At 49.0% G+C, this 21,729-nt stretch overlaps 9 non-coding genes across 9 annotated transcripts; all 9 read left to right on the plus strand.

The window, feature by feature from the left end:
* The first annotated feature begins 12,378 nt into the window (after window positions 1-12,378).
* Window positions 12,379-12,545, plus strand: LOC115463810. The gene has a single exon (XR_003941093.1). It is a non-coding gene; the product is annotated as a U1 spliceosomal RNA (small nuclear RNA).
* A 954-nt stretch (window positions 12,546-13,499) lies between these two features.
* Window positions 13,500-13,666, plus strand: LOC115463811. Its single transcript, XR_003941094.1, has one exon. It is a non-coding gene; the product is annotated as a U1 spliceosomal RNA (small nuclear RNA).
* A 954-nt stretch (window positions 13,667-14,620) lies between these two features.
* LOC115463812 lies at window positions 14,621-14,787 on the plus strand. Its single transcript, XR_003941095.1, has one exon. It is a non-coding gene; the product is annotated as a U1 spliceosomal RNA (small nuclear RNA).
* A 956-nt stretch (window positions 14,788-15,743) lies between these two features.
* LOC115463813 lies at window positions 15,744-15,910 on the plus strand. Its single transcript, XR_003941096.1, has one exon. It is a non-coding gene; the product is annotated as a U1 spliceosomal RNA (small nuclear RNA).
* Window positions 15,911-16,864: 954 nt separating this feature from the next.
* Window positions 16,865-17,031, plus strand: LOC115463815. Its single transcript, XR_003941098.1, has one exon. It is a non-coding gene; the product is annotated as a U1 spliceosomal RNA (small nuclear RNA).
* A 954-nt stretch (window positions 17,032-17,985) lies between these two features.
* LOC115463816 lies at window positions 17,986-18,152 on the plus strand. Its single transcript, XR_003941099.1, has one exon. It is a non-coding gene; the product is annotated as a U1 spliceosomal RNA (small nuclear RNA).
* Window positions 18,153-19,106: 954 nt separating this feature from the next.
* On the plus strand, window positions 19,107-19,273 carry LOC115463817. Its single transcript, XR_003941100.1, has one exon. It is a non-coding gene; the product is annotated as a U1 spliceosomal RNA (small nuclear RNA).
* A 954-nt stretch (window positions 19,274-20,227) lies between these two features.
* Window positions 20,228-20,394, plus strand: LOC115463818. The gene has a single exon (XR_003941101.1). It is a non-coding gene; the product is annotated as a U1 spliceosomal RNA (small nuclear RNA).
* A 954-nt stretch (window positions 20,395-21,348) lies between these two features.
* On the plus strand, window positions 21,349-21,515 carry LOC115463819. The gene has a single exon (XR_003941102.1). It is a non-coding gene; the product is annotated as a U1 spliceosomal RNA (small nuclear RNA).
* Window positions 21,516-21,729: the final 214 nt, after the last annotated feature.

Below are 21,729 nucleotides of genomic sequence, written 5' to 3' on the forward strand. Positions count from 1 at the left end.
TTCTTTAAAGAGTAATGTAATTTGTCAATTTTCATGTTGCTTACTGGCCTTGCATCCTTCTTACAATTATGATAGAGATGTCCCTAAACATTGTACAAGCAAGAACAAAGCAGATTTACTAAAGATACAAATGAAGAGAGATCAACAATGAAGTGACTAGTGAAGAGCAGTGCAAATGTGCTGATTCCCCAAAGATAGTGCTTGAAAATCAAACATTTTAAGTATTTTTCCTCCATTGTCATATCAAAAACTTTGAAAATCTACCATGATGCATCAGTGACCCCTAGTGGCTAAATGAATAAATCTTATTAATGTGCCTAGGATTTAGACTGCTATAAATATAACCCATGTCAGAAATTCATTTTATAGTGGAAATGAAATGGCCTTTGTCAGTTTACAAATGTAAATTATTTTACTGAGTGCTTGTGAGCCATTTAAAGTTTTCAATGTGTTTTAAAACATTAACCCCCCCTCCCCACACACACACACACACACAAATGTCTCAACCTTACCACAGTATACCTTGGACTTGGAAATATACTTTACTTTGGGTCCAAGTTTGAGAAGGAGCAGGTGGAGGCTTTAAAATATCCAAGGGATCTTTTATTTAGGCACGCTGGCATTTTTAGCGCGCGCTAAACGCTAAAGACGCCCATAGGAATACATTGGCGTCTTTAGCGTTTAACGTGCACCTAATTTTAGTGTGCGCTAAAAACGCCAGCGCGCCTAAGTAAAAGACCCCCACACACACAATAGCAGAGATATTCAGACACTATCTGGATAACTTGTCCATTTAGCTTAGGCCTGCATGAGTCATTTTATTACGGTATTTGGACGGTAAATCCACAGAAAAGGGTTTTAAAAATATTACCTCATTGTGGGGTCCTTGTGCTAAGTGGAAGTAAACACTAACATATGCTTATCGCATGTTAAACAGCTCTACTGTGGGGGGGGGGGCACGTAATGGTGCTAGCCTGAGCGGACATCTGTTAGCTTGGCTCTGTAACACTAGGGGGCGCTGTGCTTATGACAACACAAAAGCCACCAGACACAATATGCGGTATATCGCTTTTATTGGTGATACATATGTGAACACATACACCAAGATACTTACCGCACCCGCAATTCAGTCACCATCTGGGAAGACCACCAGGGAAGCACTAGCTCTTCCTCAGAGATTGCAGGGACATCACTGAACAAGGCGTCCCTACGTTCAGGCAAGCTTCTAAAGCAAGTCCCATGCTCTCCCCTCTTTTATAGTGTGAAACAGAGGTGCCTTTCCCAGACTTGCACAAGCTGGCATCCCTTAAACAACCAGCCTGTTTCCCATAACAGAGAATATCAACACATAATTACAGCCAAAACATTCCACTCATTCCATCCCCAGCTGACCTTCAATCCCATGTATTACATTCCACCCCTTGATATTCTCTGCTTATGAGGAGACAGAAGTATACATAGTATTATGGACCACCGTAGGTCGTTTCCAAATTTTACAAGTCAAAATACAATTCCAAATCACTAGCAGGATGCTAACTAACAGTACTGCAAGTAAAGGATGAGTGATCCATTTTAGGAAAGCATCTGCACTAGGAGAATGTCCCAATAATGGATCCCACCAATTATGATGTAATTTACTTCGAATATTTTCTGCCACTATACGAACAGTGTGATTGTCAAATTGAGCATCTACTTGCATGACTCTTAAGGTGTGATTCACACCTTGAATATACTCATTAATAAGAGAGGATATATGCGACATGTGGGTCAACTTACTATAATTTACAGCTAAAATTGGCTCCGTAAAGAAGGTATAATTGTACTGTATGAAAGCAGAATTAAATAAATCCGGATATAATACATACTTTTGTCCTTTCCACCAAAATACTGATATGCTAGTAAAACAGGAACTGACTCCTGACAGATCGGTCAGGAAGGTATTATTTGACAAAGTTGTGAAATTAGCAGTGGAAATACATAATATCCGCGGACTAATTTCTACAAAGAACTCATAGTTGGCAGGGAAAACAGTAAATGTGCATTCCCCAAAACGTGGGGATAAGCAAGGTTCAAATTGTGGTGGCTGGAAAGGACAAATCATGCGATTTCCCTGCTCATTACACATATCCAATTTATATGTCTCATTATATACAGTTATATACTCCCCATTCATATGCGGGGCCCAAAAGGTTACGATACCAGAAACATTCACTAATACTGGAGATATATAATACTTACATACTATATGAGTATGGAAAATCTTATATGAAGATAAAACCCCTGTACAGAATCGATCAGTACAGACTGTACTCTCTGAATGTGGGAACAACCACTCATCAACTGGAATATATCCAGCGAAAAGGGTCTGCAACTGGGTATGCATCCCCAATTGTAGAGCCATCTGGACTCTGTCCCACTGATGCAAAGCGTACAACATAAGTACATAAGTACATAAGTAATGCCATACTGGGAAAAGACCAAGGGTCCATCGAGCCCAGCATCCTGTCCACGACAGCGGCCAATCCAGGCCAAGGGCACCTGGCAAGCTTCCCAAACGTACAAACATTCTATACATGTTATTCCTGGAATTTTGGATTTTTCCAAGTCCGTTTAGTAGCGGTTTATGGACTGTCCTTTAGGAAACCGTCCAACCCCTTTTTAAACTCTGCTAAGCTAACCGCCTTCACCACTTTCTCCAGCAACGAATTCCAGAGTTTAATTACACGTTGGGTGAAGAAAAATTTTCTCCAATTTGTTTTAAATTTACTACACTGTAGTTTCATCGCATGCCCCCTAGTCCTAGTATTTTTGGAAAGTGTGAACAGACGCTTCACATCCACCTGTTCCACTCCACTCATTATTTTATATACCTCTATCATGTCTCCCCTCAGCCGTCTCTTCTCTAAGCTGTATAGCCCTAGCCTCCTTAGTCTTTCTTCATAGGGAAGTCGTCCCATCCCCGCTATCATTTTAGTTGCCCTTCGCTGCACCTTTTCCAATTCTACTATATCTTTCTTGAGATGCGGAGACCAGAATTGAACACAATACTCAAGGTGCGGTCACACCATGGAGTGATACAACGGCATTATAACATCCTCACACCTGTTTTCCATACCTTTCCTGATAATACCCAACATTCTATTCGCTTTCTTAGCCGCAGCAGCACACTGAGCAGAAGGTTTCAGTGTGTTATCGACGACGACACCCAGATCCCTTTCTTGGTCCGTAACTCCTAACGTGGAACCTTGCATGACGTAGCTATAATTCGGGTTCTTTTTTCCCACATGCATCACCTTGCACTTGCTCACATTAAACGTCTGTAATGAACACCAAGTATAATTCAATGCTTTTGTCAAAGTAGTATCATACCATGCTCGCCGTACCCTAGTACAGCGAGGCAAGTGTGGAAATGTAACATTGTAAGTTAATACTGTCTTTCTATACTGCATAGACATGTTTTTGCATGTAGTGGGAATGCGTGACAGTGGAGCAGGATTAGTCATATTACTAACAGCAAGCAACACATGCAAGAAGTCCATCCAGGGTGTAAAATGGTTTGCAATTGGTGTAGCATTAGTGAAAATCCATTCAGCAGTTCGATTCAAAGTAATATTTACTATAGAGCTGTTACAAGTTTGGAGGAACTGCATTTTGCGTGTCCGATTCCATAGTCTCCATATCTGGTCCCGGAATCCCATAGGCTGGATGCACATAACCCAGGACGTAGCATTATGGATAGTCACATTCACAAAACTGGATGAAACAACTACAAAGCGCTGTTCAGTTTTATGAAACACAGCTTGGGAAGCAGTCACGTTCAATACCGGACATGCAGTATGACATGTATAATTATCTTGCTGTAAGGTTGAGTTATTTTTGTTGCTCCACCAATAGTGGACACGCGAGGTCACTCCCAGCACCCGCTCGCCGGGAGTATGGGCATCGAGTTCCCAACTCAAACAGAGAAACAGTATGCCCTGAAACAAAAAGAAATGGAGAAACACATATAAATCCTATTCCCTTAAATAACAATGATCAGCAGGAACATTCGTCCAACTCTGTTGTCCTGGCTGAACTACTGTAACAGTATTGTCCTCCCCTCGGGCTATAATTTCAGCAGGTTGAGGAGGACCTGGGTGTGCAGGGTCCTGATGCCATACCCGACCACCCACACCCCTCCCAGTAGACCCAAACCCCTGTGTACCTCGCTCAGTGATTCCCACAAAATCAGAAATTTGAGTAAAAGAGGAGGAATTGACAGGAATTATCAACAATTGTGCTATCCTATCCCCAGCCTGCACCATTACATCCTCCTCAGTGTGATTCATCAGAAGGACTATGACCTCCCCCTGATAATCTCTGTCAATGACACCTCCCACAGGAAGTAAGCCACGAAGAGCCCAACTGGAACGGGCCACAATCTGAGCATAATGGCCAGCTGGGAGAGATAAAGCAAACCCGGCTGGAAATTTTGTCACCACTCGGGACGCACAAAGAGTGTCAAAGAGGGCTACAAGATCAAAACCAGCAGCGTCAATCGTATGACGGAGCGGTATAACAGCTTTCGGATGTAAGAGCTTAACTCCCAGGGTGACATGTGTACTGAGCAAGACTTGAAGATGGGGAGTCAACATACGCATCAATGGTGTTTCACTCTCCCCTATTGGACGATTATTGAGGATAGTAACTGCTGGGTACAAATATTTGCGCCATTGCGCAAGAGTGTGAGTAGGAGTTAATTTCCGGATCTGTGTTTTCAACAGACCATTCATACGTTCCACAAGACCAGCAGCTTGTGGATAATAGGGAATATGGAAAACCCATTCAATGTTAAATTGGGCGCAAAAGGCAGTAACAGGATGATTTTTGAAATGAGAGCCATTATCACTTTGAATTTGCAGTGGAACGCCATAATGTCTACATATGGATTCCAAAAGAACAATAGTCTGCTGAGCTGTAGCTCTACGACAAGAGTGGACTAGCAAAAATCCGGAATAAGTATCCACGGCAACACAGACATATTGACATCCCTGCGAAATTGGTAAAGGGCCAATATAATCTAGTTGCCAAATTTGGCCAGGTAACTTACCTCGAGCAAGTGTACCTTTGACTGGGTGTGGTATAGGGCGTTTAGTCAAATGTTGACAAACAGGACAGTGAGCAATAACATTTTTAATGGTAGAAAGAGACAATGCTAACCCACGCTGCCGCGCCCAGTGATAGGTGGCTTACTCTCCGAGATGTCCACATTTTTGATGTGCCCAGCTTGCAATACCGGTCTCTTCTTCACCCCGATGAATAGTAGAATCATCTGTTCCAGAGATGACATTCGTGTGAATAGTAGCTAAGGAATCTGCTGTCTGTTTAAAAATATGATCAGAGGTTATAGGGGAAACATGTGCATCAACATGATAGACATAGGCAGAAGTAGATTGCAAAAATTCACTAATTTCTTGCCATAACTGTGATCCCCAAACCAGTTTAGTATGAATATACCAATCATTCTGTTTCCATGTAGGTAACCAGGTTGTTAATCCATTTGCCACAGCCCATGAATCAGTATATATGTATGCCTCTGGCGCATTTTGTTTAAGTACCAGATAGACTGCATATAATTCAGCATATTGACTACTCCCATCTGGGCCCGTGCTCTGCAATATCTGTTGTGTATGAGGATTGTAGGCCACACTTTTCCATGCCCGCTTACCATCAGTATACTTGGCTGTACCATCAGTAAACCAGGCATACTGACGTTGGTCAATAGTTAATTGGTCATAAGGTACTCCCCATTTAGCAACACGATGGGTGGCACTACCACTACCACCCCCAGACACTAATACTTCCTCCCCCTCCCCTACGGGAATCTGAGCAATTTGTTCATGTAATTGCGAGACCCCATTGGGACCACTTTTAGTCTGCCTATTTTGAATGTACCACTTCCACTTTATAATAGATGCTTCCTGTGCATGGCCAATTTTATGGGTATGTGGTTCACTATTAATCCAAGTTAAAATTGGAATTTCTGGTCTCAAAATTACTTCATGCCCCAAAGTTAGTTGTTCACTTTCCACAAGAGCCCAATAACAAGCCAACAATTGTTTCTCAAAGGGTATATATCGTTGAGCTGCATCGGGTAATCTAAGTGTCCAAAATCCTAACGGACAACGTTTCCCATCTTGTTTCTGCCACATGCTCCAATTGGCATACTCTGCATGCACTGATACTTGTAATTCAATTGGATCATTGGCATGTATTGGCCACAGACTGACACTTTGTTGTACTACTAACTTGGCTTGGTCAAAAGCCTGTTGCTCTGTAGCACCCCACTGAAATACACATTTCTTTCGTGTTACTCTGTATAATGGCTGTAACACCTGCCCCAAGTGTGGGATATGTTTACGCCAAAATCCAAACAACCCAATAAATTTCTGCGTTTGCTATTTGGTAACCGGTACCGGAAATTCTGCTATTTTGTTTAGTGCTTTCTCAGTAATTTCCTGGTGTCCCTTATTCCAATTAATTCCCAGAAACTTCACTGTCTGGGCGGGTCCCTGGATTTTTGCTGGGTTAATTTCCCAACCCTTATTCTTCATGTGTTGTACTAGTTGTTCTAGCCCAGAGGCCACTAACTCCTCTGTATCCCCTTGGATTAGTATGTCATCAATATAGTGGGTTAACTCTAGACCTGGTGGCAACGATAGTGCATCTAGATGTTGCGCTACCACCCTATGACAAATTGTAGGACTATGCAACCATCCCTGTGGCAACCATGTAAAAGTGTACTGCCTTCTCTGCCACGTAAATGCAAATTGCTCCCAAAATTCCTCTTTTAAGGCTATTGTAAAGAAGGCATTTGCTAAATCTATCACTGCATACCATTTTCCTTTTCTATTTTGTATGTTCTCAATTAAAGTCACAATGTCGGGGACTGCAGCATGCAACGGGGGTGTAACCTTATTCAATTGACGGTAATCTACTGTCATCCGCCAGGATCCATCAGATTTCTTCACTGGCCATACTGGATTATTCCATTTGGTAGTAACTGGGACAATGACCCCTACCTCTTGTAATTCCTGTATTGTTCGCGTAATTTCTGCAATACCACCAGGAATCCGATATTGCTTTTGTGCAACTAATTGAGTGGCGGCTGGTATGGTGAGAGGCTCATCAACAATTTTTCCCATTAATACTGCGTGAATATTATAAGTGGAAATATACTTCAAACACCGGGGAACTGCGGGAGACGTTCCAAATTGCCAACTTCCCCCTTCAATAGTAAGTTTTAAACCTCTCAGAATATCCATACCAATTATATATTCTGGCACTGGCGAAATCATTACAGCATACTTTTGGAGCTGTAAATCCCCAATTTGCATAGCCAATTGTGTTTCCACTGCAGGAATACTCTTCCCCCCTAGTCCTACAATATTACACTTTGGTCCTTTAAACTTAGAAGGGTTACCAGCTATAATCGTTGCTTCTGCTCCGGTATCTATCAAAGCTCGTACTTGTTGAAAATTTCCCGGACTCCACTGTATTACAACATCAATATAGGGACGCGGATCAATTTTTACATTGCATCCCCGTACTAGTCAATCCTCTCTAAACGGATTGGTTTCTGCTTTAGATGGGGGCAGAGTAGTAGTAGATGGAAGTGTCATTCTCTGCAGGAGAGTACGGACCTCATGATACAAATCTGAATAGTCCGGACCCTCCACAGGTGGGGCTGAAGGAAGTTTTTCTTTTCCCACTGTCCGGGTTTTCCGAACCGGTTTCATCCCTCTCTTATCCAATCCTAATTTTTTATATTGCTGCCATAACTCTCCAGTGGGAATTCCATCTATTTTCTCCCGAGCCACCCCGCTTGTAGTAGAACGGCAAACATATCCTTATGAGATACTCGCTCTACCTCTGAACCTTGCCCCTTCGGCCCTTCCCCAATTCTCTGCCCCTCATTATTTTTCCTATCTGTCAGCTTCAGACTCCAATCCCCCAAATCTCCTAATTGCTCGATTTTATCCATAATGCCCTCCAACGGGTTATCTGTTTCATTCATCAACAGAGTCAAAATAACTTGTTTATACATTGGAGGAGACCCTTTAATTACTTTGTTTCTAATTGCCACTGACATAGGCACTTGGGTAAGTGTATCCATCTGTCCTGTGACAATACACACTTTCATTGCCTCTTCCTTTAATCGCTGGATACAATCTTTCAAAGTATACCAAGGCTTGTCATCCCCAGGCCAATCTGATTCTAAAGGGTACTTTCTACGACACCCTGTTCCCACTAACTCAATCAGAGTAGTAGCCTCTGACCCATTCCCATCAGGCATTGCTAAACTATGTTCCCGAAATGCACTTTGAATTATAGCATCTCGAGATAAAGGTATAAATTTCAAACAGTCCTCATTGTCCATCCGTATCCCCATTGCCCCAGTATCATGCAGCCTTACACACCAAGCAATAAGGGATTCATTTGGACGCTGCTGGAATTGCTGCATGATATTGAGAATTTCTTGTTGCGTATAGTCTTCTGCTAAATCCATGTGCACTGGTGCTGCCCCACCCAACTGTGCTCGTCGCCGAATTATCGGCTTCATTTCCGGAGCAGCACTTTCCTCACCCCCTGACTCACTCTCGGCTGTGGAAGACCAGATATCCCCATCCCACGTCTCAGGATCCCATCCATTAGGATTCTGTGTGGCAGTAGCCATCACCTTTGCAACCTTTACCTTACTCACACGCCCTCTCCTTTTCTGATACTTATACTGCGCTACTCGCACCGCCGCCCACTCAGCAATTTGCTGGTACCCCGTACACTTATACATCATCAATTTGCCCTGACACTGTGACATTACCAAGTCGCTTTTCAATGTCAGAATCTCAGCCTGTGATTCCAACAGCTTCTGTTGTAATACCAGATTCTGCTGGTGCATCAGGCGATATGCCGACAACAAAATCCACCCTCTCCGACCCACCGTTCTTAACTCTTTCCCTTTAACCACAGGGGCATTTTGTAAACATTTCAACACATCCTCACACATTCCCTCTCCTAAACATACCTCCCAATTCTCACTCAACCCCGTATCTGTCGCCCATTCTGTTGCCAATGCCTGATATGGGTATTTATCCCATCCAGGAATTGCAAACAGCTGCGGAAGCTGTGCCTGCACAGCCTCCTGATGAGATTTGCTCTTCTTCCCTTTCTTCAACATATTCACAAAACAATAAAACAATAAAACAAGTATATATTCACAAATGTAATCACCGTAACAACAATGCGATATCCTGCCGACTACGCCAAATTGTAACACTAGGGGGCGCTGTGCTTATGACAACACAAAAGCTACCAGACACAATATGCGGTATATCGCTTTTATTGGTGATACATATGTGAACACATACACCAAGATACTTACAGCACCCGCAATTCAGTCAGCATCTGGGAAGACCACCAGGGAAGCACTAGCTCTTCCTCAGAGATTGCAGGGACATCACTGAACAAGGCGTCCCTACATTCAGGCAAGCTTCTAAAGCAAGTCCCGTGCTCTCCCCTCTTTTATAGTGTGAAACAGAGGTGCCTTTCCCAGACTTGCACAAGCTGGCATCCCTTAAACAACCAGCCTGTTTCCCATAACAGAGAATAACTCTCCCAGACCTACACAGGTTGAAGGTGCCTTTCCTATACGTGCTGGCATCCCTTAAACAACTAGCCTGTTTCCCATAACAGAGAATATCAACACATAATTACAGCCAAAACATTCCACTCATTCCATCCCCAGCTGACCTTCAATCCCATGTATTACAGGCTCCCCTCCCCTCATCATTTAATTCTTACTTTAACAGATTGAATCGTTTTGGTTCAACTCCATCATTTGTGGTGTAGGTCTCCTGTGTGCGAGTGGTGATCGCTGGTGTGGTACTAGGGGATCCCTAAGGCCTCCGCGGGATGCCGGTGAAAACTCCAAGGCCGGTAAAAGAAAATGCAGCGCAGCGCTGAGAAAAATGGCATCGCCAGCCTCGTCCCAACTCCAACAAACTTCAGCACCAGTGGCCTCGCATGAGGATACAGTACAAGTGTCCACGAGGCACCTATCGCAACTACTCGATGACAAATTAGCAAAATTGCATGCCAGAATGGATTAAATCAAGGACAGTATTGCCGGACGTGCCAGGCTACAGCATGCGGAGGAACGTCTCCCCGCCTAAGAAGACCACATGGCGATGGAGGAGAGTCGAATTGGTGAGCTGGAGACACAGGTACAATCTCTTCTTGGAAGACCAGAGTGGAAGACCAGGAAAATCGAAGTCGACAGAATAACCTATGGATTATTGGAATTCCTGAAACTGTTAATGATTCTGAGCTGAGAGATCTTGTAGAACATTGGCCTGCCTAAGCAGTTGAGTCTCCCCTCAGAGACAGACACTGCTCATGTGGAGCGAGTGCACTGTGTCAGGCCACGAAGGGAAGATCACAGGAAATCACGCCCGGTCATAACACAGTTTTTAAACTATGCCATCAAAGCAAACTTACTTGAGCTTTACAAGAAGCAGCGCCTGGTGGAATATAAGGGAACCTGGCTAATGTTCTTCCAGGAATTTTCTGTTCGAGTTATGGAGCAGAGGAAGCTTCTGGCTCCTTATTGCTCCCAATTGTTCGAAAAAGGAGTCAAATTTGCCTTCCAATACCCATCTAAGGTGCGGGTCACTTATGACAATCGCACACTCCTTATGACAAAAGTGGACGAGCTGAAAGCCTTTTTGGAAAAGGTCCCATCTAGCTAGGAGCAGAGCGCTGTGAAGCCCTGGCTGTGGCGATTACGGAGGATCTCCATTTTTGTTATAGCTTGTAGCCCCCGGCCAAGTTTTGAAGGTGTGTGGTTTGGAGCATGTTGACAGGACACAGTTTTGGAAGATTCTGAGAAAGTGCGCTCTACTCTGACTCTTTGCTGGACACTCTGATGGTGAGATTCTAGATGGGCGAAGGGTGGTGGCAACACGGCCGGGAGGCAAAGTCGTCTCCCTTGTGGACACGAGTGACTTCATTTGAGCAGGGGCCACGGAAAGAACCTAGTGAGCTAGGAGTGTGAGCAGATATGTATTTACAACTCCTCTAAGTATACTTCTCTATCATGCAGGGGAAGGGGTGTTCTTCCTGACTGGTGTTGTGGTCTGCTGAAATCTGACCTTACTTGATGTTTTTATCACTGGCTTACCCAGTCGGTGCCTGTTTGTTGATTCATCTGGTTGAACTGTTTTTGCTATACTGAGGGGAGGGTGGGTGTTTTTGTTATTGGGAATATCCTTGGGAGGGAGAAGGAGTACGGGGCAGAGACGAGCAGAGTAGAAGAGTGTGAGGAGGTATGCACTCGACTGCATAATTTCTGGTAGTGGGGGACTGCGTTCGCGCTTTCCCCTGTTTCCTTCTAAGCTCTGTTTAAAGACAGTTTTCGGCTCCGGGCTGGACAGCGTGCTCACTTCTGTGCGCTTTTGCTTTTCCAGATCTTTGCCCTCCTTGCTTAAGCAGCTCTGTGCTGGGGAGCGTATTCATTTCTGTGGGCTTTCGTTTTTCCACACAGCTTAACCAGTTCTGGCCTAGGGAGTGGGTTCGCTTCTGTGCGCTTTTGCTTTTCCAGACTGTTTTGCTCCCTTCGTTGAACCGCCTCTGTGCCCGGGGGGGGGGGGGTGAATTCGTTTCTGTGGGCTTTCGCTTTTCCACACAGCTCTTAACCATAGTAACATAGTAGATGACGGCAGAAAAAAGACCTGGCCAACAAGATAAACTCGTACGTGCTACTTCATGTGTATACCTTACCTTGATTGCTATCTGCCATTTTCAAGGCACGGACCGTAGAACTCTTGCCCAGCACTAGCCCCGTTTCCCAATCTCGGCTAAGCTTCTGACGACCCATTCCTTCTGAACAGGATTCCTTTATGTTTATCCCACGCATGCTTGAACCAGTTCTGGCCTAGGGACTGGGTTCACTTCTGTGCGCTTTTGCTTTTCTGCGCTGGGGAGTGCATTCATTTCTCTGCGCTTTTGCTTTTCCAGACGTTTGCTCCCTTCGTTGAACCAGTTCTGTGCTCGGGAGTGGGTTCATGTCTGTGCGCTTTTGCTTATCCAGACATTTGTCCTCTTCGCTTAACCCCCATCTCCCAGCATGCACTTTGGCGGCCAGAGAGTTTTGGGCCCAGAACCTCCGCCGACAGGGGATCGGCCCTTCCTGAGCGGGAGAAGCAGCCCCCGCTGCGGCAAGCGCAGGCACCGGCTGGCGCAGGCCCTCTCCCGTGCTTGCTCCGGGGCTGGGCCTGTGGCCACCGCGAGCGAACGGTGCCCCGCCGGACGGGACCCTGGCACTTAGTGCTTTCTTTCTTCATACTTACCTGGCAGGGGAGATTAGTCCATGATCCAGAAGGTGGCGCTCCCAGGGTGAGGCACGGCCATTGCACTCAGGCTTTGCTGACCCCTGCGATTTCCCCACATGCGGGAAACTCGACTGCATAATTTCTGGTAGTGGGGGACTGCGTTCGCGCTTTCCCCTGTTTCCTTCTAAGCTCTGTTTAAAGACAGTTTTCGGCTCCGGGCTGGACAGCGTGCTCACTTCTGTGCGCTTTTGCTTTTCCAGATCTTTGCCCTCCTTGCTTAAGCAGCTCTGTGCTGGGGAGCGTATTCATTTCTGTGGGCTTTCGTTTTTCCACACAGCTTAACCAGTTCTGGCCTAGGGAGTGGGTTCGCTTCTGTGCGCTTTTGCTTTTCCAGACTGTTTTGCTCCCTTCGTTGAACCGCCTCTGTGCCCGGGGGGGGGGTGTATTCGTTTCTGTGGGCTTTCGCTTTTCCACACAGCTCTTAACCATAGTAACATAGTAGATGACGGCAGAAAAAAGACCTGGCCAACAAGATAAACTCGTACGTGCTACTTCATGTGTATACCTTACCTTGATTGCTATCTGCCATTTTCAAGGCACGGACCGTAGAACTCTTGCCCAGCACTAGCCCCGTTTCCCAATCTCGGCTAAGCTTCTGACGACCCATTCCTTCTGAACAGGATTCCTTTATGTTTATCCCACGCATGCTTGAACCAGTTCTGGCCTAGGGACTGGGTTCACTTCTGTGCGCTTTTGCTTTTCTGCGCTGGGGAGTGCATTCATTTCTCTGCGCTTTTGCTTTTCCAGACGTTTGCTCCCTTCGTTGAACCAGTTCTGTGCTCGGGAGTGGGTTCATGTCTGTGCGCTTTTGCTTATCCAGACATTTGTCCTCTTCGCTTAACCCCCATCTCCCAGCATGCACTTTGGCGGCCAGAGAGTTTTGGGCCCAGAACCTCCGCCGACAGGGGATCGGCCCTTCCTGAGCGGGAGAAGCAGCCCCCGCTGCGGCAAGCGCAGGCACCGGCTGGCGCAGGCCCTCTCCCGTGCTTGCTCCGGGGCTGGGCCTGTGGCCACCGCGAGCGAACGGTGCCCCGCCGGACGGGACCCTGGCACTTAGTGCTTTCTTTCTTCATACTTACCTGGCAGGGGAGATTAGTCCATGATCCAGAAGGTGGCGCTCCCAGGGTGAGGCACGGCCATTGCACTCAGGCTTTGCTGACCCCTGCGATTTCCCCACATGCGGGAAACTCGACTGCATAATTTCTGGTAGTGGGGGACTGCGTTCGCGCTTTCCCCTGTTTCCTTCTAAGCTCTGTTTAAAGACAGTTTTCGGCTCCGGGCTGGACAGCGTGCTCACTTCTGTGCGCTTTTGCTTTTCCAGATCTTTGCCCTCCTTGCTTAAGCAGCTCTGTGCTGGGGAGCGTATTCATTTCTGTGGGCTTTCGTTTTTCCACACAGCTTAACCAGTTCTGGCCTAGGGAGTGGGTTCGCTTCTGTGCGCTTTTGCTTTTCCAGACTGTTTTGCTCCCTTCGTTGAACCGCCTCTGTGCCCGGGGGGGGGGTGAATTCGTTTCTGTGGGCTTTCGCTTTTCCACACGGCTCTTAACCATAGTAACATAGTAGATGACGGCAGAAAAAAGACCTGGCCAACAAGATAAACTCGTACGTGCTACTTCATGTGTATACCTTACCTTGATTGCTATCTGCCATTTTCAAGGCACGGACCGTAGAACTCTTGCCCAGCACTAGCCCCGTTTCCCAATCTCGGCTAAGCTTCTGACGACCCATTCCTTCTGAACAGGATTCCTTTATGTTTATCCCACGCATGCTTGAACCAGTTCTGGCCTAGGGACTGGGTTCACTTCTGTGCGCTTTTGCTTTTCTGCGCTGGGGAGTGCATTCATTTCTCTGCGCTTTTGCTTTTCCAGACGTTTGCTCCCTTCGTTGAACCAGTTCTGTGCTCGGGAGTGGGTTCATGTCTGTGCGCTTTTGCTTATCCAGACATTTGTCCTCTTCGCTTAACCCCCATCTCCCAGCATGCACTTTGGCGGCCAGAGAGTTTTGGGCCCAGAACCTCCGCCGACAGGGGATCGGCCCTTCCTGAGCGGGAGAAGCAGCCCCCGCTGCGGCAAGCGCAGGCACCGGCTGGCGCAGGCCCTCTCCCGTGCTTGCTCCGGGGCTGGGCCTGTGGCCACCGCGAGCGAACGGTGCCCCGCCGGACGGGACCCTGGCACTTAGTGCTTTCTTTCTTCATACTTACCTGGCAGGGGAGATTAGTCCATGATCCAGAAGGTGGCGCTCCCAGGGTGAGGCACGGCCATTGCACTCAGGCTTTGCTGACCCCTGCGATTTCCCCACATGCGGGAAACTCGACTGCATAATTTCTGGTAGTGGGGGACTGCGTTCGCGCTTTCCCCTGTTTCCTTCTAAGCTCTGTTTAAAGACAGTTTTCGGCTCCGGGCTGGACAGCGTGCTCACTTCTGTGCGCTTTTGCTTTTCCAGATCTTTGCCCTCCTTGCTTAAGCAGCTCTGTGCTGGGGAGCGTATTCATTTCTGTGGGCTTTCGTTTTTCCACACAGCTTAACCAGTTCTGGCCTAGGGAGTGGGTTCGCTTCTGTGCGCTTTTGCTTTTCCAGACTGTTTTGCTCCCTTCGTTGAACCGCCTCTGTGCCCGGGTGGGGGGGGTGTATTCGTTTCTGTGGGCTTTCGCTTTTCCACACAGCTCTTAACCATAGTAACATAGTAGATGACGGCAGAAAAAAGACCTGGCCAACAAGATAAACTCGTACGTGCTACTTCATGTGTATACCTTACCTTGATTGCTATCTGCCATTTTCAAGGCACGGACCGTAGAACTCTTGCCCAGCACTAGCCCCGTTTCCCAATCTCGGCTAAGCTTCTGACGACCCATTCCTTCTGAACAGGATTCCTTTATGTTTATCCCACGCATGCTTGAACCAGTTCTGGCCTAGGGACTGGGTTCACTTCTGTGCGCTTTTGCTTTTCTGCGCTGGGGAGTGCATTCATTTCTCTGCGCTTTTGCTTTTCCAGACGTTTGCTCCCTTCGTTGAACCAGTTCTGTGCTCGGGAGTGGGTTCATGTCTGTGCGCTTTTGCTTATCCAGACATTTGTCCTCTTCGCTTAACCCCCATCTCCCAGCATGCACTTTGGCGGCCAGAGAGTTTTGGGCCCAGAACCTCCGCCGACAGGGGATCGGCCCTTCCTGAGCGGGAGAAGCAGCCCCCGCTGCGGCAAGCGCAGGCACCGGCTGGCGCAGGCCCTCTCCCGTGCTTGCTCCGGGGCTGGGCCTGTGGCCACCGCGAGCGAACGGTGCCCCGCCGGACGGGACCCTGGCACTTAGTGCTTTCTTTCTTCATACTTACCTGGCAGGGGAGATTAGTCCATGATCCAGAAGGTGGCGCTCCCAGGGTGAGGCACGGCCATTGCACTCAGGCTTTGCTGACCCCTGCGATTTCCCCACATGCGGGAAACTCGACTGCATAATTTCTGGTAGTGGGGGACTGCGTTCGCGCTTTCCCCTGTTTCCTTCTAAGCTCTGTTTAAAGACAGTTTTCGGCTCCGGGCTGGACAGCGTGCTCACTTCTGTGCGCTTTTGCTTTTCCAGATCTTTGCCCTCCTTGCTTAAGCAGCTCTGTGCTGGGGAGCGTATTCATTTCTGTGGGCTTTCGTTTTTCCACACAGCTTAACCAGTTCTGGCCTAGGGAGTGGGTTCGCTTCTGTGCGCTTTTGCTTTTCCAGACTGTTTTGCTCCCTTCGTTGAACCGCCTCTGTGCCCGGGTGGGGGGTGTATTCGTTTCTGTGGGCTTTCGCTTTTCCACACAGCTCTTAACCATAGTAACATAGTAGATGACGGCAGAAAAAAGACCTGGCCAACAAGATAAACTCGTACGTGCTACTTCATGTGTATACCTTACCTTGATTGCTATCTGCCATTTTCAAGGCACGGACCGTAGAACTCTTGCCCAGCACTAGCCCCGTTTCCCAATCTCGGCTAAGCTTCTGACGACCCATTCCTTCTGAACAGGATTCCTTTATGTTTATCCCACGCATGCTTGAACCAGTTCTGGCCTAGGGACTGGGTTCACTTCTGTGCGCTTTTGCTTTTCTGCGCTGGGGAGTGCATTCATTTCTCTGCGCTTTTGCTTTTCCAGACGTTTGCTCCCTTCGTTGAACCAGTTCTGTGCTCGGGAGTGGGTTCATGTCTGTGCGCTTTTGCTTATCCAGACATTTGTCCTCTTCGCTTAACCCCCATCTCCCAGCATGCACTTTGGCGGCCAGAGAGTTTTGGGCCCAGAACCTCCGCCGACAGGGGATCGGCCCTTCCTGAGCGGGAGAAGCAGCCCCCGCTGCGGCAAGCGCAGGCACCGGCTGGCGCAGGCCCTCTCCCGTGCTTGCTCCGGGGCTGGGCCTGTGGCCACCGCGAGCGAACGGTGCCCCGCCGGACGGGACCCTGGCACTTAGTGCTTTCTTTCTTCATACTTACCTGGCAGGGGAGATTAGTCCATGATCCAGAAGGTGGCGCTCCCAGGGTGAGGCACGGCCATTGCACTCAGGCTTTGCTGACCCCTGCGATTTCCCCACATGCGGGAAACTCGACTGCATAATTTCTGGTAGTGGGGGACTGCGTTCGCGCTTTCCCCTGTTTCCTTCTAAGCTCTGTTTAAAGACAGTTTTCGGCTCCGGGCTGGACAGCGTGCTCACTTCTGTGCGCTTTTGCTTTTCCAGATCTTTGCCCTCCTTGCTTAAGCAGCTCTGTGCTGGGGAGCGTATTCATTTCTGTGGGCTTTCGTTTTTCCACACAGCTTAACCAGTTCTGGCCTAGGGAGTGGGTTCGCTTCTGTGCGCTTTTGCTTTTCCAGACTGTTTTGCTCCCTTCGTTGAACCGCCTCTGTGCCCGGGGGGGGGGTGTATTCGTTTCTGTGGGCTTTCGCTTTTCCACACAGCTCTTAACCATAGTAACATAGTAGATGACGGCAGAAAAAAGACCTGGCCAACAAGATAAACTCGTACGTGCTACTTCATGTGTATACCTTACCTTGATTGCTATCTGCCATTTTCAAGGCACGGACCGTAGAACTCTTGCCCAGCACTAGCCCCGTTTCCCAATCTCGGCTAAGCTTCTGACGACCCATTCCTTCTGAACAGGATTCCTTTATGTTTATCCCACGCATGCTTGAACCAGTTCTGGCCTAGGGACTGGGTTCACTTCTGTGCGCTTTTGCTTTTCTGCGCTGGGGAGTGCATTCATTTCTCTGCGCTTTTGCTTTTCCAGACGTTTGCTCCCTTCGTTGAACCAGTTCTGTGCTCGGGAGTGGGTTCATGTCTGTGCGCTTTTGCTTATCCAGACATTTGTCCTCTTCGCTTAACCCCCATCTCCCAGCATGCACTTTGGCGGCCAGAGAGTTTTGGGCCCAGAACCTCCGCCGACAGGGGATCGGCCCTTCCTGAGCGGGAGAAGCAGCCCCCGCTGCGGCAAGCGCAGGCACCGGCTGGCGCAGGCCCTCTCCCGTGCTTGCTCCGGGGCTGGGCCTGTGGCCACCGCGAGCGAACGGTGCCCCGCCGGACGGGACCCTGGCACTTAGTGCTTTCTTTCTTCATACTTACCTGGCAGGGGAGATTAGTCCATGATCCAGAAGGTGGCGCTCCCAGGGTGAGGCACGGCCATTGCACTCAGGCTTTGCTGACCCCTGCGATTTCCCCACATGCGGGAAACTCGACTGCATAATTTCTGGTAGTGGGGGACTGCGTTCGCGCTTTCCCCTGTTTCCTTCTAAGCTCTGTTTAAAGACAGTTTTCGGCTCCGGGCTGGACAGCGTGCTCACTTCTGTGCGCTTTTGCTTTTCCAGATCTTTGCCCTCCTTGCTTAAGCAGCTCTGTGCTGGGGAGCGTATTCATTTCTGTGGGCTTTCGTTTTTCCACACAGCTTAACCAGTTCTGGCCTAGGGAGTGGGTTCGCTTCTGTGCGCTTTTGCTTTTCCAGACTGTTTTGCTCCCTTCGTTGAACCGCCTCTGTGCCCGGGGGGGGGGTGTATTCGTTTCTGTGGGCTTTCGCTTTTCCACACAGCTCTTAACCATAGTAACATAGTAGATGACGGCAGAAAAAAGACCTGGCCAACAAGATAAACTCGTACGTGCTACTTCATGTGTATACCTTACCTTGATTGCTATCTGCCATTTTCAAGGCACGGACCGTAGAACTCTTGCCCAGCACTAGCCCCGTTTCCCAATCTCGGCTAAGCTTCTGACGACCCATTCCTTCTGAACAGGATTCCTTTATGTTTATCCCACGCATGCTTGAACCAGTTCTGGCCTAGGGACTGGGTTCACTTCTGTGCGCTTTTGCTTTTCTGCGCTGGGGAGTGCATTCATTTCTCTGCGCTTTTGCTTTTCCAGACGTTTGCTCCCTTCGTTGAACCAGTTCTGTGCTCGGGAGTGGGTTCATGTCTGTGCGCTTTTGCTTATCCAGACATTTGTCCTCTTCGCTTAACCCCCATCTCCCAGCATGCACTTTGGCGGCCAGAGAGTTTTGGGCCCAGAACCTCCGCCGACAGGGGATCGGCCCTTCCTGAGCGGGAGAAGCAGCCCCCGCTGCGGCAAGCGCAGGCACCGGCTGGCGCAGGCCCTCTCCCGTGCTTGCTCCGGGGCTGGGCCTGTGGCCACCGCGAGCGAACGGTGCCCCGCCGGACGGGACCCTGGCACTTAGTGCTTTCTTTCTTCATACTTACCTGGCAGGGGAGATTAGTCCATGATCCAGAAGGTGGCGCTCCCAGGGTGAGGCACGGCCATTGCACTCAGGCTTTGCTGACCCCTGCGATTTCCCCACATGCGGGAAACTCGACTGCATAATTTCTGGTAGTGGGGGACTGCGTTCGCGCTTTCCCCTGTTTCCTTCTAAGCTCTGTTTAAAGACAGTTTTCGGCTCCGGGCTGGACAGCGTGCTCACTTCTGTGCGCTTTTGCTTTTCCAGATCTTTGCCCTCCTTGCTTAAGCAGCTCTGTGCTGGGGAGCGTATTCATTTCTGTGGGCTTTCGTTTTTCCACACAGCTTAACCAGTTCTGGCCTAGGGAGTGGGTTCGCTTCTGTGCGCTTTTGCTTTTCCAGACTGTTTTGCTCCCTTCGTTGAACCGCCTCTGTGCCCGGGGGGGGGGTGTATTCGTTTCTGTGGGCTTTCGCTTTTCCACACAGCTCTTAACCATAGTAACATAGTAGATGACGGCAGAAAAAAGACCTGGCCAACAAGATAAACTCGTACGTGCTACTTCATGTGTATACCTTACCTTGATTGCTATCTGCCATTTTCAAGGCACGGACCGTAGAACTCTTGCCCAGCACTAGCCCCGTTTCCCAATCTCGGCTAAGCTTCTGACGACCCATTCCTTCTGAACAGGATTCCTTTATGTTTATCCCACGCATGCTTGAACCAGTTCTGGCCTAGGGACTGGGTTCACTTCTGTGCGCTTTTGCTTTTCTGCGCTGGGGAGTGCATTCATTTCTCTGCGCTTTTGCTTTTCCAGACGTTTGCTCCCTTCGTTGAACCAGTTCTGTGCTCGGGAGTGGGTTCATGTCTGTGCGCTTTTGCTTATCCAGACATTTGTCCTCTTCGCTTAACCCCCATCTCCCAGCATGCACTTTGGCGGCCAGAGAGTTTTGGGCCCAGAACCTCCGCCGACAGGGGATCGGCCCTTCCTGAGCGGGAGAAGCAGCCCCCGCTGCGGCAAGCGCAGGCACCGGCTGGCGCAGGCCCTCTCCCGTGCTTGCTCCGGGGCTGGGCCTGTGGCCACCGCGAGCGAACGGTGCCCCGCCGGACGGGACCCTGGCACTTAGTGCTTTCTTTCTTCATACTTACCTGGCAGGGGAGATTAGTCCATGATCCAGAAGGTGGCGCTCCCAGGGTGAGGCACGGCCATTGCACTCAGGCTTTGCTGACCCCTGCGATTTCCCCACATGCGGGAAACTCGACTGCATAATTTCTGGTAGTGGGGGACTGCGTTCGCGCTTTCCCCTGTTTCCTTCTAAGCTCTGTTTAAAGACAGTTTTCGGCTCCGGGCTGGACAGCGTGCTCACTTCTGTGCGCTTTTGCTTTTCCAGATCTTTGCCCTCCTTGCTTAAGCAGCTCTGTGCTGGGGAGCGTATTCATTTCTGTGGGCTTTCGTTTTTCCACACAGCTTAACCAGTTCTGGCCTAGGGAGTGGGTTCGCTTCTGTGCGCTTTTGCTTTTCCAGACTGTTTTGCTCCCTTCGTTGAACCGCCTCTGTGCCCGGGGGGGGGGTGTATTCGTTTCTGTGGGCTTTCGCTTTTCCACACAGCTCTTAACCATAGTAACATAGTAGATGACGGCAGAAAAAAGACCTGGCCAACAAGATAAACTCGTACGTGCTACTTCATGTGTATACCTTACCTTGATTGCTATCTGCCATTTTCAAGGCACGGACCGTAGAACTCTTGCCCAGCACTAGCCCCGTTTCCCAATCTCGGCTAAGCTTCTGACGACCCATTCCTTCTGAACAGGATTCCTTTATGTTTATCCCACGCATGCTTGAACCAGTTCTGGCCTAGGGACTGGGTTCACTTCTGTGCGCTTTTGCTTTTCTGCGCTGGGGAGTGCATTCATTTCTCTGCGCTTTTGCTTTTCCAGACGTTTGCTCCCTTCGTTGAACCAGTTCTGTGCTCGGGAGTGGGTTCATGTCTGTGCGCTTTTGCTTATCCAGACATTTGTCCTCTTCGCTTAACCCCCATCTCCCAGCATGCACTTTGGCGGCCAGAGAGTTTTGGGCCCAGAACCTCCGCCGACAGGGGATCGGCCCTTCCTGAGCGGGAGAAGCAGCCCCCGCTGCGGCAAGCGCAGGCACCGGCTGGCGCAGGCCCTCTCCCGTGCTTGCTCCGGGGCTGGGCCTGTGGCCACCGCGAGCGAACGGTGCCCCGCCGGACGGGACCCTGGCACTTAGTGCTTTCTTTCTTCATACTTACCTGGCAGGGGAGATTAGTCCATGATCCAGAAGGTGGCGCTCCCAGGGTGAGGCACGGCCATTGCACTCAGGCTTTGCTGACCCCTGCGATTTCCCCACATGCGGGAAACTCGACTGCATAATTTCTGGTAGTGGGGGACTGCGTTCGCGCTTTCCCCTGTTTCCTTCTAAGCTCTGTTTAAAGACAGTTTTCGGCTCCGGGCTGGACAGCGTGCTCACTTCTGTGCGCTTTTGCTTTTCCAGATCTTTGCCCTCCTTGCTTAAGCAGCTCTGTGCTGGGGAGCGTATTCATTTCTGTGGGCTTTCGTTTTTCCACACAGCTTAACCAGTTCTGGCCTAGGGAGTGGGTTCGCTTCTGTGCGCTTTTGCTTTTC

This window comes from Microcaecilia unicolor, chromosome 2, assembly GCF_901765095.1.
Source record: "Microcaecilia unicolor chromosome 2, aMicUni1.1, whole genome shotgun sequence".
Taxonomy (NCBI): domain Eukaryota; kingdom Metazoa; phylum Chordata; class Amphibia; order Gymnophiona; family Siphonopidae; genus Microcaecilia; species Microcaecilia unicolor.